Below are 14,848 nucleotides of genomic sequence, written 5' to 3'. Positions count from 1 at the left end.
TCTTTGCTGAATTTAGGTCTTCAGATTAAATAGAAGCAGAAAAAAGCTTAAAAACAAAGTATGGATATGTTACTAAGAAAACATTCTTCCAGTTTTGGACTACTACAGTAGAACAGCATCAGTTAAAAAATTAAATTAGGCATTGTGACTATTTTTCATTTTTTTCTTGTTAACAAACTATCACATAGAAAACTTGATTGAATCTTAGGAAGAATTGTAGTAATTACTAAGGAGAGAGACAATTATCATTACGGACAAATTGATTTTTCTTACAATTAAGCCCATCACTCAGAGTCCACTAAGAAGGGGAAAAAAATTAAAAAAGAACAAAACACAACAGAGAAATGGCTAGCTAAGTAAAGATTCACTGTTGGTAATTATGTCGGTATTAAACTGATCTGCTAGAATGCTTTTAGTGTGCTGATGGTCCTTCTGTGATTTATTCTAACCAGGAATTATAATTCTGGTCAAAAGATGACCCCCCCAGATAATTGCGAATAACAAATTATTTTGGTTCAAAATAATTAAGTGGGAAATTGGATAGCATTGATAGAAGGGAACTAGTTAAATTTCCTGTCTGGGATCCAGGTTTTTTTTCACTGGTTTCTGAACAATCCAGTAATGATGACTGAGACCTCTTTCTTCAGGCTCACTGCACAGAAGAGGCTTGAGAATATCCACCTGTCAGAGGAAATGATGCATCATGCCTCCTATTGTTGTAATTTTTTATTTAAACTCTACTAAGTACTGTTAGAAGAACAGTCATACTGAATCAGATGAAAGGTCTGTCTGGTTCACTATCTCTTCTCCAACAATAGCCAATAATTGTTACTTGGGGGAGAGAATAATCTCAAGCAGCCATACCTTTCTATTTTATAAACTACTACATTAATCATTCAAGCTAAGGCAAAATATAACAGCTTTCTTGTTAAGATAAAGAATACTCAATGGGCGATGAAATACATTTTTCTACACAATGATTACCCAGATGTTAAATAAGACAGCATGGTGGAGATGATCCTGGCTGGGTACCAGGTGCCCAAAAGCCACTTTATCACTCTCTTCATCTGGAGAGGGGAGAGAGAATATAATGAAAGGCTCATGGGTCGAGATAAGGACAGGGAGAGATCACTCAACAGTTACCATCATGAGCGAAACAGGCTCAGAGACAATGAGTTTAATTTATTACCAATCAAATCAAAGTAGGGTAATGATGCACAGAAGAGGCTTGAGAATATCCACCTGTCAGAGGAAATGATGCATCATGCCTCCTATTGTTGTAATTTTTTATTTAAACTCTACTAAGTACTGTTAGAAGAACAGTCATACTGAATCAGATGAAAGGTCTGTCTGGTTCACTATCTCTTCTCCAACAATAGCCAATAATTGTTACTTGGGGGAGAGAATAATCTCAAGCAGCCATACCTTTCTATTTTATAAACTACTACATTAATCATTCAAGCTAAGGCAAAATATAACAGCTTTCTTGTTAAGATAAAGAATACTCAATGGGCGATGAAATACATTTTTCTACACAATGATTACCCAGATGTTAAATAAGACAGCATGGTGGAGATGATCCTGGCTGGGTACCAGGTGCCCAAAAGCCACTTTATCACTCTCTTCATCTGGAGAGGGGAGAGAGAATATAATGAAAGGCTCATGGGTCGAGATAAGGACAGGGAGAGATCACTCAACAGTTACCATCATGAGCGAAACAGGCTCAGAGACAATGAGTTTAATTTATTACCAATCAAATCAAAGTAGGGTAATGAGAAATAAAAACTAAATCTTAAAACACCTTCTGGACAAAAACACCTGGAGCACCTGCTCCCTCTCCTTCTGCACTCACCTTGGTGTCTGCAGAGCTGTTTCTATCACATATGCTCACTCCTTTCTTTAGCTGCAGTTGCTTTTGTCCAGCAACTTTTCCCACTTCTTAAATGCGTTATCCCAGAGGTGCCACCACAGTCACTGATGGGCTCAGCCTTGGCCAGTGATGGGTCCGTCTTGGAGCCATCTGGCACTGGGTCTGTTAGACATGGGGGAAGCATCTGGCAACTTCTCACTGAAGCCCTCCTGTAGCCCCCCTACTACCAGAACCTTGCCAATCAAACCAAACACACAGCAGTATTATTCTTAATGATCATATAGCATGATTTTGAACAGCAATAGATTTTTTGGAAGTGAGCATTTTTTTTCTATTGAATACACTTACTGGCAATAATTCCTAAGGGAAAATTTTTTTGAAATATAGATACATCTCATAGTATGATGTATTATATCATTATATCATATAGATGATACAACTTGGAAAACTCCTAAGATAAAAAGGCAAAGATTTTTCAGCTTTGTCGGGTAGCATAGATGTCAGGCCCAAAGTTAGAGCAGACACCTGAGATTGTTTTGGAGCAGCAAACAGGAATACATTGAGGCACACATTTCAGACAAGATGTTTGTATAGCCATTCTACTGCAGTCAGGGCTGAATTTGAACATCACACAGGACACCCTGCTCTTTGCCATAATAGCTTTCACTAATAGCCATCCATAGAATGGCATGGAGAAATACATTAAGCCAAGGTCATAACTGAAGAGATTAGAGAATCAGAAGGAATCTCATCATCTTTATATAGTTCTACCTCCTACATATTAAACACTTTATTGATTTCACATACATCTCCTCATCTACTTCAACAATTAATGATTGATTTAGGGATCAAACAACTTAAGACAGAGTTCTAACACTCTGGCATTTGAAGATGCTAAAAAGTAGGAATACAATGAAGGCAATACATAAACTACACTTTTACAGCTAGTGCTTGTAAGACAATCGTGTATGTTAGAAATAAAACATTATTTGTGTTTAGTGTCTTTTAAGAAGCTGCATCTGCCCTACAGTAATGGATGGGACCATTTAGAATATTTGAAGAGACTGAATCAATTTAAGAGAGATTGTAATTAACTAGGATACAAGCCCTTTGAAAGGCTGTTTTTATTACCACCTCTTTTTCTACTTGTCTTTTCAAATAACATGAGATTCTGTTGGACATACTCTCCTAATTAGATGTAGAGTTTTGTGGAAATGCATTCTGGTTTAGTAATGTAAGTAGGCTTTTCATAACAGTAAAAATATCCAGTAAGAAATTACTTAATCCAGTAAGAAAGCATGTATGATAGCGTAACTTTAGTTATAGGTCAGAGATTAAAATGGTTAAACTCTGAAAGGGTTGACTGGTCTGTCACTTACTACCAATACAGATAGATCATATTATTGTGTAAATACTGCTTCGTGTTCATGGCATCACTGCTTATCAGTTAGATTTTATGTTGTTAATCCACTATTTGTACATGTGCATCTCATATCAACCAAGTTGTTGGGATACAAAACCATTTTTGTTTATAACTTTAGCAATAAAAAGGTCAGTCAGGATGAGTATCACCTTTATTTCATGAACATTCCCATCAGATGAAAACATATTTATTGACAGTAGATAGATTTGCTGACAATAGATACTGGTTTTCCCTTTCTCCACATTATTAAATTGAAGGGAGAGAGGTTATGACACAGAAATATAATAAATAATGACATGAAATACAGATAGTGCATGCGATCCCTATTCCCTCTACCATGTTCCAATTCTGTTTAAATAATAACCGTAACTGGCGTTATTATTTGGGATGCTGACTGATGACTGGCTGAACACAAGCCAGCTTGTGCCCAGGCATCCAAGAAGGCCAATGGCATCCTGACCTGTATCAGCACCAGTGTGGCAGCAGGGCCAGGGCAGTGATCATCCCCCCGCACTGGGCACTGGTGAGGCTGCACCTCGAATCCTGTGTTCAGTTCTGGGCCCCTCAGTGCAAGAGAGACATTGAGGTGCTGGAGTGGGGCAGAGAAGGGCAATGGAGCTGGTGAAGGGTCTGGAGCACAAGTGTGATGGGGAACAGCTGAGGGACCTGGGGGGTTTAGTCTGGAGACGAGAAGGGTCAGGGGGGACCTTATTGCTCTCTACAACTACCTGACAGGAGGTTGTTGTGAGGTGGGGTCTCTTCTCCCCAGTAACAAGCAATAGGACAAGAGGAAATGGGCTCAAGCTGTGCCAGGGGAGAGGTTTAGATTGGATATTAAGAAACATTCCTTCACAGAGAGGGTGATCAGGCACTGGAACAGGCTGCCCAGGGAAGTGGTAGAATCATCATCCCTGGGAGCGTTCAAAAACCATGTAAATGAGGCCCTCAGTGCCATGGTTTAGTGATGGACTTAGCAGTCTTGGGGTAGAGATAGGAGTTAATGATCTTAACAGTCTTTTCCAACCTAGCTGATTCTCTGATTCTATAATTAAACTATGTACCAGCTGTGAGAGAATGAGATACTCGTTGAAGGCATCCATGAAAACCATGGGTTTGCTAGCAGTCCACAATTAAAGGAGATACGAACATTTCCTGAATTTCTTTAGGAGGTACTCAAATGATCAAGCAGGGCTTAATGAGGTAGGAAGGTGTCACATTCTACAATGGTCCCATTGAATTAAAGAGTTATTTTATCTGTATCAACAGATAAACTCAGCTGAATGTGCCAGGCTTGTACAGCAGAATATGAATTTAGAGGGAATTACAGAGCAAGTGATAAAAGGCTAAATTAGGTTAATAATAATTAATGTAACATTAAAGAAGTTACACTTAATATTCAGTCTGTATTAAAAAACATGTCAAACTATTTTGTATATATGTTGGACATTATGAAATAAGTATGATTCCTGAAAACAGCTCTCAGTGGTGATAGGCATATTCCTTATAGTTATGTAAATACCAAAGATGTGCTTATCATTTCAAAACAAAAGTAAACATATGGAAACAACTGTAAAATGGGAAGATCTGATTAATTCATTTGTTCATCAATTCATTCAGGTGTTACTAGATCCTCAGTTTTCTTCAGCACCGCTACAGCTAGTTAGGTCTTCCCATTGTACCTCACTTCGTAGGAGTCCGGTTTTCTTTATTACACCAGTACAGATAAGGAGTTGCACTTGCAACCAGCAAGGGTGGTAAAGGGAATACTTTGTCACTAGTTAAAGGACAACTTTCACACAAGATAAGAAGTGACTTCGCTTCTGCAAGAAGTCCTGCCTCCCACAGTCACGTGGCAGCCTTACCCTCGGGAAGTGTGAGGTCCCTCAGGACCCGGCAGCCCTCCCCTGCTTTGCTTGTGTCAGCAGCCACTCAGTCACCATCAGTCACACTGGCACGATCTCCCCCTGACTGCCTGGCTCCTGAAGCCATGCCTGCTTGCCAGTGCGCTCCATGCACACACATGTCACACTGAAATCCCACTGTGTGACCATCCACTACACGTCAATGCAAAGATCATCAGCGAGTCTGAGACCAAAAAAGATTTCTGTGGCAAATGGCAGTCTCAGATATCCCAAAGAACCCAAAGCAGTGTAAGAATAAGGTGCCCTAAATGCAGACTGCCGGTCTGGGGAATGTTTATAATGGCACATGGTCCTGGCTACTGAAGTGGTTGTGATTTTGTTTGAGGGGTGCAGAGAGTATGTGGAAAAGACTCACAAATGTAATGTGAAATGTAATGTGTTGAGAACGGATCTTGAAAATAAACCAGCATCGTTGCTTTTTGTCCATGACTAGAGATCCACAAATAAGGAAGGGCTGTATTTTTGATGACATGGAGAGTATGCAGATGTCCTGGTCTTGCTGGCCTTGGTGTAATTGTGGGTAAACAAGAAGGCATGGCTTCAGCTGCCAGCCTGTCATAGGCCATTCTTGGACAGCTCTGTCAAAATGGGCTGAAGACATCCTGGTCCTAGGGGTCCTTGCTGTGTGACAAGAAGAGGGACTTCAGAGGCACATGGGTGATGTGAGAGTGTGCGAGTGGCCGTGGCAGCTGCCATGTCTTGTCTTGTATGACAGATGTCCTGTAAGTATATTTTGTCCGTCCCTATGGAAACTCGCATCAGAGGGGTTTGGCTGCTGCTTCTTCAGAGGAGGTCATGGTAAAGAAAAGGCAGCAGCTAAAGACAATGTCATTCTCTCTGTAGTTCCACAAATTCTTATTCCTGTTCCGTTTCTTACATTCTTTCCTCTAAATTCAAAAGCAGAGGCTTGCTCTGTTTGCTTTCCTCTGCCTTTTATTTTTCTTCTGTTTTTCAGGGCACAGGGAAGGGCAGGGACAAACAGCCACAGCCCCTGTACAAACTCACTCTCCAACGAAGGCTGGAGGTTTATGGTAGATAAGCGCTATGTGAAAGGGAAAGACAGATTGCAGTCTCTTCTCATGTGCCCTTTCAATCTCACTGCTTGACATGCTCCTTTTAGCATTTTTCTTCACCTGTAAAGCCCTTTCCTGAAATTTTATTGCCTCCTCCAAGGCAAGTTGGTTCCTCCAACTTGCATCTTCTTTCCTGCCTTTCTCCATATCCTGTGTGCTTCCTGTTGTGATGGCATTTTGCCAGGATGGTTTTAAGGACAGTGAAATTCTGTTCTGCCTAGATGCCAGAAGTCTGATGGAGTTCTGATGCAGAATAACATTGCTGAGGTTGGTGAAGTTACGCTGATACAAATGTCATTATACTGAAACTAAAGTTAGGCCATTGCACTCTTAATTTACAAAGACTTCCTTTCTGTAAATGATCTGTTGATGTTAGGGACTGCAGATTGGAATTTTAATAGCTTATTTTAACAGATTCCAAGCCTATGAACTTTTCTAAATAAGTCAGTCTCTGGAAATTAACTATTTATTCTGCTAGACCAACCACAGAGGAATCTTTCTGTGATGACTATAGATGCATCCTAAAATCCTGACCTAAACCACATTTCTAAAGTGGATATCCCAGTTACATGACAAAGGCTAAGTCAAGTTGATAATCCCTTTCAGAGACTGGCCAAGCTCTATTCTATGCCTTTTTTTTTTTAACCCTATTGAAAGTCTTCTCCAATTTTTCATACTCCAATGGTTAGTATCCTTTTAGTTTACTTCTTGATTTTATTTGTGTTCTCTTTCTACCTGTTTTTGTTCCAGCATTGTTCTTTAGCCTAAACAGCTACTGGAGTTTTCCAGTGCTTCCTGTAGTTGTATTTGTAAACATACATTACATTTATAGGGACATGCAAATGCTTGTTCCATTTTCTCCCTCAACCTTTACCTTGCCACACTAAACCTGCCAAGTTCTGTCAAGTCACTTTTTAATAGATGTGTTTTAGATCCTTTACCTCATCTTGGTGACCTCTTTTTTCTCCTGTCCTAATCTGAAGGAATCTTTCTTGAACATAGGTTGATCTGTGTTCTGTGTATATGAAATCTTACTAATACCTTAAAATATTCTCCTTAAGCCGGTGTTCCTGGGATCACAGTTGTCTTTTCTTGGCAGTATTCCACTAGAGGATGAGTGTGCCTGTACAGACTTGTCTAACCAGCTTGAATATTGCTAGTAGTGTAGCCACAGGCACACAGTGCTCATTAAAAGCTGAAAAACCTAACTCAAAATCCTGGGGAAACATGTAAGAACTATCTCACACTGCACTGCCTGCTGCCACAGTTACCAAGGTTGCATTACGTCAGCTAGCTATAAACTGGATAGCACAGGTATAAATGTCTGAAGTTACTCTTGTAGCAGATCTCAGTAATAGTTTTTAACTTTCATGCCTCATCTTTTCCTTCACTAAATCATTAGTGATTCAGCTATTATTCTCTTTTTCACCATCAAACATATTCCAGGCAAATAAAGACTATTTTGGCTAGGGAAAAAAATGTACATGCAGACCTTAACATTATATGCTTCTTTTACAGAAATTAAGATAGTGATAGTGTGAACAGTACTTCCTGATTCACCTTCATTTTGAAAATCTCTTCCGTAGGCAGGATCTTACCTCTCTTTTCCTCCCATCCCCGTATCTCCCTGTGTTCAGCAGAGGCAAGCAAATGCAGAAATAAAACAACCAGCCACAGCCTGTTACTTCTTTTCTGTCTGGTGAAATACCTGTTAGGTTCTACTTTCTGTTCCTTTTGTCATTTCTGAGGTGATAGCATCCTTTTAAGCACACATTGTCTATTTACCAGGAGCAGTTTCGTCCCTGTCAGCACAGCGAGTCACTGGTGGAATTTGTTCAGAGCTGGCTAACACTGTGAGCATGTGATCAATTTCAGGGCATAGTTTATGATACAATCAACTCAGTCTTTACTGCCAGTTATGCGTTCCATTCCCCTATCGCCAGCATTTATTTGACCTCAGAGTGAGTCTGCTCAGAAATTTAAAGTAGGAGTGAAAAAAAGGAATTGCCTTCCACCAGTTCAGCTCCCTAAACTGTCTTAACATGGAGTCAGACAGACAGCACAGCACACATGATGGATGGAAAGGAAAAACACAGGTGGTGGTGCATACGGAATCTGTTCTCTCAGCAGCAGCTGGCAGTTAGTATAGTCCATGCTGAAGAAACACACCTGAAGATTTATAATCTCTGTGTATATAGATCACAAGGTCTGTTCCTGACTTGAAAATGTTTGCCTCTTGCCAAGACTGTTCGAAATAATCTGCAGAATTCCATTTTGTCACAAAATGTGAGCAATTCTGACCTCAACAAGAGAGACTTTAATAACAATTTAACATCCACACCACACAAACTTGCTCTGTTATGAAAAAAAAATGTTCTTTCTCAATCATCTTGCTTAAGAGAATTTTCGCTACACATGCATGCATTTTGTTTTGTGTTCAGTTCACTGGCATGAATACAGAGAAGATAAAAGTGTGATTCAATGAAAGGATTAATAAGAATATGTTAAAATGTTTTCAGTTGAGGCGGATAAGTAGTGAATAATTGAGTATGTCAGTAAAATTCAAAGCCTGATTGCATAATCTGAAACTTTCCAAATCACAGGAAAAAGCTAACAAATTTCTTTTTTTCTGGTGTTCTAGAACACAGAAGATAGGCTACCTGTGCACAAAGAGTATTCCGGATGCAGTTTATGTTGAAGGAGTGTCAGTTTTTCCCTTAAACAAAAAAAAAAAAAAAAAGAAAAAAAAAGAAAATCCTATGCAATAAGCATTTAAAAGGAACCACAACAACCTGTAGAGTATGTAGCTGATGTTTAAAAATACTATTTTTCTGCTGATGCATTCCTACACTCCACAGTACACCTCTCACCTTTAAAACTGTCACGCTCCAAACACTGCTTGCACTGAAGGGAATCACTGTTTTGCCTGGAGCAAGAAACACAAGTGTTGCAAAACTGACTCCTCCTCTAATGGGGAGAGCATGCACAAGTATACAGTTGTATTGCTCCTAGAGCTGCCAGGCTGAGTATTTTGCAGTCAGAGCTGTAAACCTTACAGGCTTTCTCTTTGTTTATCTTTCTACTTTGAGGTCTTTTTTCTGCCCTTTTCTTTCTGAATTTCTTTTTTTTTTTTAAAACATGTGAAACTCTTTCAAATTCTGGATTTTCAAGTCCTTGTTAAGGAAGCATTCAGGAACTGAGATGGGTCAACATACTTTTCATTACCAAGCAAAAGTAAGTACTGCAGTTAAACCTGTTCCTACTTTGTGTTTACCTATGAAGGGTTCTGTGTCATTGCATAAGGACCGTGTAGACTGTAGTTTCATTAGCAGAAACTAAAAACTTGAAAAAGAAGTAAAATCATTTCAATATAGTATGCTAAATATTGTATGACTCTCATTCTGAAAGAAAAGAAAACAAACTAAAACATTTTTACTTGCCAGTGGTCTCTGTTAAAATACTGAAATAAGCTAGACACAGAGATGCCACTCCTATAAGTTTTTTTTAAATGGCATTCAGGATTTCATTTGTTATTTGTAAAGACTTTTTAACGCACGTGATAGTAATAATCTCGTGATCCTACTGCTTTATATCATTTATGTTTCCTAGATATAACTTATTTGTGCCATTCATTAATGAAAATAAGCTGGTTGAGGAAATAAACCTCCTGGAGCTCCCATAACTGTTGTCGTACCTTCCACTATCTAGTTCCCTAGCTGTTAGCTGTTATTTTATTCTTCATGTGTTCTCCTCTCCTACATTTGTGTGTACATTCAGTAGTTACCAGACCCTTTTTTGCATGTGTTATCATCTTCAGAATTCTTTGATATTGGCACAGACTGGCAGTCGAAGGCTGAAGGGAAGCAGAGATCTCAGAGAGAAGGGAGGGAAAAGCTGATAACTGAGCTGACAGGGAGTAAAGAAAATGGTGTGATTTGATCCTGAGAGTGTTTTTTTAGCCAATTTACCCTGTGTTCTATTGAAACACTGTACCATCATCTGTAATATTTTAATTATTCCAACAGTCACCTGAGAATTCATTAATACTCTGGGAATTAATACAGTTTCTTTTGCTGAGTTCCCTCTAGAGAGCGCAGCAGCCTGCAAGACAGTGTATGGATTCTGTGTCCGTATTACCAGGATAAGCTTTGTGCTGTAGAAATGCTATGCTGCAGGTATCATCCTTTTCTTCTTCTGAGATGTGGCTTGCTAGTATTGAGCTGAACTAGGCACTCCCCCAAGGCAGGCAGATGGATTGCCCAGGCTGTGAACATGTTTAAGCAAGTAATGCTTGAATGTCTGTGTAATGCACGCAGCCGTTTACCCCATGTACTTTTCATGGCAACAGATATCTATAGAAAGTCTGTGGCATGAGTGCACATCAGTCTTCTGTGATGAAGTACAGCCTAGTTAAATTTGATGCAAGGATTAACATACATAGACTCTAATTTGGCAAGGAGCTTGCAGATCTTGAACTAAAACAATATCCAGAGAAATGCAGTTAGTATAAAGGCAATGAGGAGCCAAGCCTGATAGGTCATTCCAATACTTTTTATGTTGTTAAAATTGAACTAGAAATCTGTCAGACTAAATTTTCTTGTGAAAGATGTAATGCTTTGACAGGGAGATGTTCTGCAGTGGTCTGAACTCAGAGGGATGGTTCAGGTCTCAGAACTTTCATCTTTGTTTTTGAGACGGGCTTTATATGTATTTAAGCTATTTCCATTGGATTATTGTCCTATTTTTATTGCCCAGCTTAAGATCCTTTTTAAGTGTGTTGAGTTTTCGTGGCTCCAGCTGAATTAACACCGCAGCAAATGTTCTGCTACCAGAAACAGGGTATTCGGGCGCAGAGGTGGCTTTTGAAAGCTCTGGCCTTCATTTAGAGATTGTGGAAGTTTGGCTTTTATGCATTCCTTACTGTAGTGAAGCAAATGGAGGTCAGCCACTTCCTTCAGCTGCATCAGGCTATCAGTTTAAACTTCTGTGATTCTATGATTCTGGTCTCCCAGGCTTGTATTCTGCACCAGAATTAAACGCAGGTTAATTGCAAACTCATAGAGCAGAAGAAGTGCTACATTCCTACTGTCTCTTGGGTTTGTCTTCTTTGAAGTTAATAATTTGGTACTTCCAGAATCTCCAGTTTGCAAACTTAGTTGTTTTCTAGATATTTATGTACCTGTGTATACATACATAAGTATCAAAACACTTCTTATCCTTCAGGCAGGATTCTTTTAGGGTTTTGTTCCAAACTCTTGCTAGGCAATACCCTTCCTCCAAAGATCTACTCCACCATGAAAACCTTAGTTTTCTGTGGCTTCTGCTTCAGCACCACTTTTGGTTCCTATTTATTCCTTTACTACACCTGCCTTTCGGAGAGGTTGTTGGCTTTCACAAGGTAGAATCAAAAGGAAATTCAGCCTGTAACATAAGTTGTTTGTACTAATTAATGAGACTAATCTAGTGCTCTAATAAATTCACTCACAAAAACTTTCTTATTGACCTTTTCCTGACTGGTTCCCTATACATTTTGGGGGATGCCTTCATTCCCTAATTTGGTCTCCATTCTCGTTTATCTCTCATGGCTATCGCATTTCCCCTTAGCCTGGCTCTGGTTTAGAAGTCTGTCACGAGTCTGTACTTATTCCTGTTGCATGGGCAGCAAGGCTGAACTTACTTCATTTGAGGCTGATTTTAACCCTTTTAAAGAACTGTCTCATTATTTTAATGTCTTTTACTGATTGGTCAGCTGTAGCTGTACTGTTCCACAGTCCTTCTCTCACCCCAAGTTAGCACTGTGGAGCAATCTAATTAAACAGTGTGAAATCAAGGATTCAGACTTTTTGTGTGTGTGTGTGAGCTAAATAATGAGAGAAGGAAGGTTTCCTACTTTCTTGCCCTTCCTTCTTTCTGTCTTTTTATTGCCTGGTCTTATTGAAGAGATCACGACATCGCTCTGAGAGAAAAGTCTCTCACAGGTCTTGTCCATAGTGGTTGCTGGTGGTTCTATTTAACATGACCTTTAATCCTTGTAAAAACTTACTTGCTAACAAGCATTCATATCAACTAGACCTTTTCATAGATATTTCCAGTAGAGCCACAGATAATTCTGCTGGTAAGAATGTCTTTACAGACAATCTCACTGGACTTTTATATATCTGATTTTTTCAGTTCACTGGCAATACTGAAAACCGCAACATTTATGAGTAAGAAGGAATGTCTTCTAATCACGCAAGTACATGGACTTTATGAGACTTGCAGCTGTTGCATCCACCATCAGAAATCTTTCTCATGCTTTTCAAATGTGAATATTGATAAATGCCAAAATGATCTAGTCACCTCATCTTACTTGTGATATAGCATCCTACTTACTTTAGGAATTGTAAACTGTTAGGATTTTGGAGCTCAGTCACATTGCATGGCAGTTTTCTACAGCTGATCAACAGAAGTTTTCTTAAGGAATAATTGAATTCATAGCATGTAGCAAGTAGCTTCATATTCCCAGAAGCCTATACTTGCTAGAATTCTGCACTGCTTGTGATGTTATCTACATGTGGTGTACTCTTTTGTCATTTTCTATTGCTGTCATAAAGTTTTGTCTTTTGACTTACAAGATATCTGGTGACTTTACAGAGGTTTTGGTTAATCTTTATTTCAAAATAAATGATATGGGATATTTCAGTTGAGGACTCAAAAGAGTTTGGATCCAAATTCTTAGAAGAAACTAGGAAGCATTGAACCGTGAGGAAATTTGTATCAATTTCTAACTGTATGACTAAGGAATCTAGTTGTAACTCAATGACTCATCTGAAGGATGTATCTGGAGAATAAATCTGGAGAAACATAAGATAAGTTTACTTTGCTTAAAAATAGATACGCATTTTTCCATCAAATTCAAACATTCAACTTGAACTATTTATTGTAAGAGCATTTCTTAGGATATCCATTAACTGTGACTAGAAAAGAGAGAGAAGAGGGACAAGCTGAGAGACAAAAGAGTCATGTCCCAAATTCTAGCATTCATAAAGACAGCTCACTGTTGTGGGACAGTTCAAGGTGAGATCTGTATAGCTGAACCTTTGAAAATCCCCTGCAGATTCATTTTTGCAAACTGCTTTATTACGCATATTTTTCCATAATTCACTAAAAACTATGAAATTGGCAGATAAGAAAAGAATGTCTTAAAAAATCACTGCAAAGATGCAAAAAAATGTAAATCTCGAAGTGTGTGTTCATTTCCGTAGTCCGGGCTTTTTGTTTATATCATGGGCATTGCCAAGGGCCAGAGTATTCCAGAAGTATTTGCAACATGCGAGTATTTCAGAACAGTACTCAGAAGCTTTTTGAGTATGTGCACTCACATGTCCACATATTGTACCTGTGGGGAATGCATGAGGTGCCCATGACGTGGTCTGGTGCCACTGGATACACTCCGCAACACCCTCAGTGGGGCAGGTTGAACCCAGACTACCCCCTAACATGGGAAACAATATTCACTACCTGCAGCATGTACATGCCAAGTGCACCTGTGGCTCTCACTGATGACTTTTCCTCTATCCCATATACCACCATACCTTGTAGTAGCGTTTGATCAACCAAGCAGAGGAATCTGGTTAGACTTTTTTTAGGGTGGGCTGACATCATGCTCCAAAAAGGAGGTAAGGGATTATTTTACATTTCTAAGACACCACTAGATAATGTAATTTTTGGGCATTTTTGTCTTTTGAAGAACCAAGGGCACTCTGCTTTATTTTTGTGTTTCCCTGCCCCACTCTAGGTTGCTGAATTAAAAACGTGAAAGAATTAACATTTAAAATAAATGTTAAAAATAGAGTTTTCTGAAAGATTTATGCTGTTCAGGATTGCACTTAGGTGAGTCCTCCCACCTGTGTATACAGATTAGATTATCATTATGATCTCTCTAGCTTTACAGTTAATGACCTCCGAGATCTCATTCAGCATGTTCATTATGTCTGATATTTATTTTCCTTGTCTTGAGGAACTTTCTGATCTCCTGATTTTCAACCCCCTGACAATTTGAGGTAACCAGAGGGTTTTAGCATAGCAACTATCCTAGCACATTCATTGTGCTCTCAGGGTGAAGTCATGCCACATTAATAGTACTTTCAAATTGTCACATTTCCACTTCCAGTGAACATGTGATACACAACATTCCCTGTGAGCAAGTATGTACTGGTTCATTTAAAAAAGTCAATAAATTTGGCACTGATAATTTCTAAAAACTTTTAGGCCTCTAACTGAAACAAGAACAATCAGGAGCAATCATGATATAAAAATTGAAGTTTTATAGCTTGGGACAGAATAATCTGCCTGATAAATAGCACATTTTGGATGTTTGCTTTTGGTGTGACACTTCTTCCTTGGAGGAAACAAGAGACAGCCTTTGGAAGAGCAAAGATAACTTGTAGCCAAATCTACATCTGCTCACAGCTTGATCCAAAAAATTTGATTGCTGCTGTTGCTACTCTTCACCCTAAACATTAACTGGGAAATCATCAGCGTTCAAGGAAGCAAATCCAAAGAGAGTAGGCTTTTCCTT

This window comes from Nestor notabilis, unplaced genomic scaffold (assembly GCF_000696875.1).
Source record: "Nestor notabilis isolate BGI_N333 unplaced genomic scaffold, ASM69687v1 scaffold2643, whole genome shotgun sequence".
In the NCBI taxonomy this organism is placed as follows: domain Eukaryota; kingdom Metazoa; phylum Chordata; class Aves; order Psittaciformes; family Psittacidae; genus Nestor; species Nestor notabilis.
The sequence above is the reverse complement of the archived record's forward strand: the minus strand, read 5'-3'. Positions refer to the sequence as shown.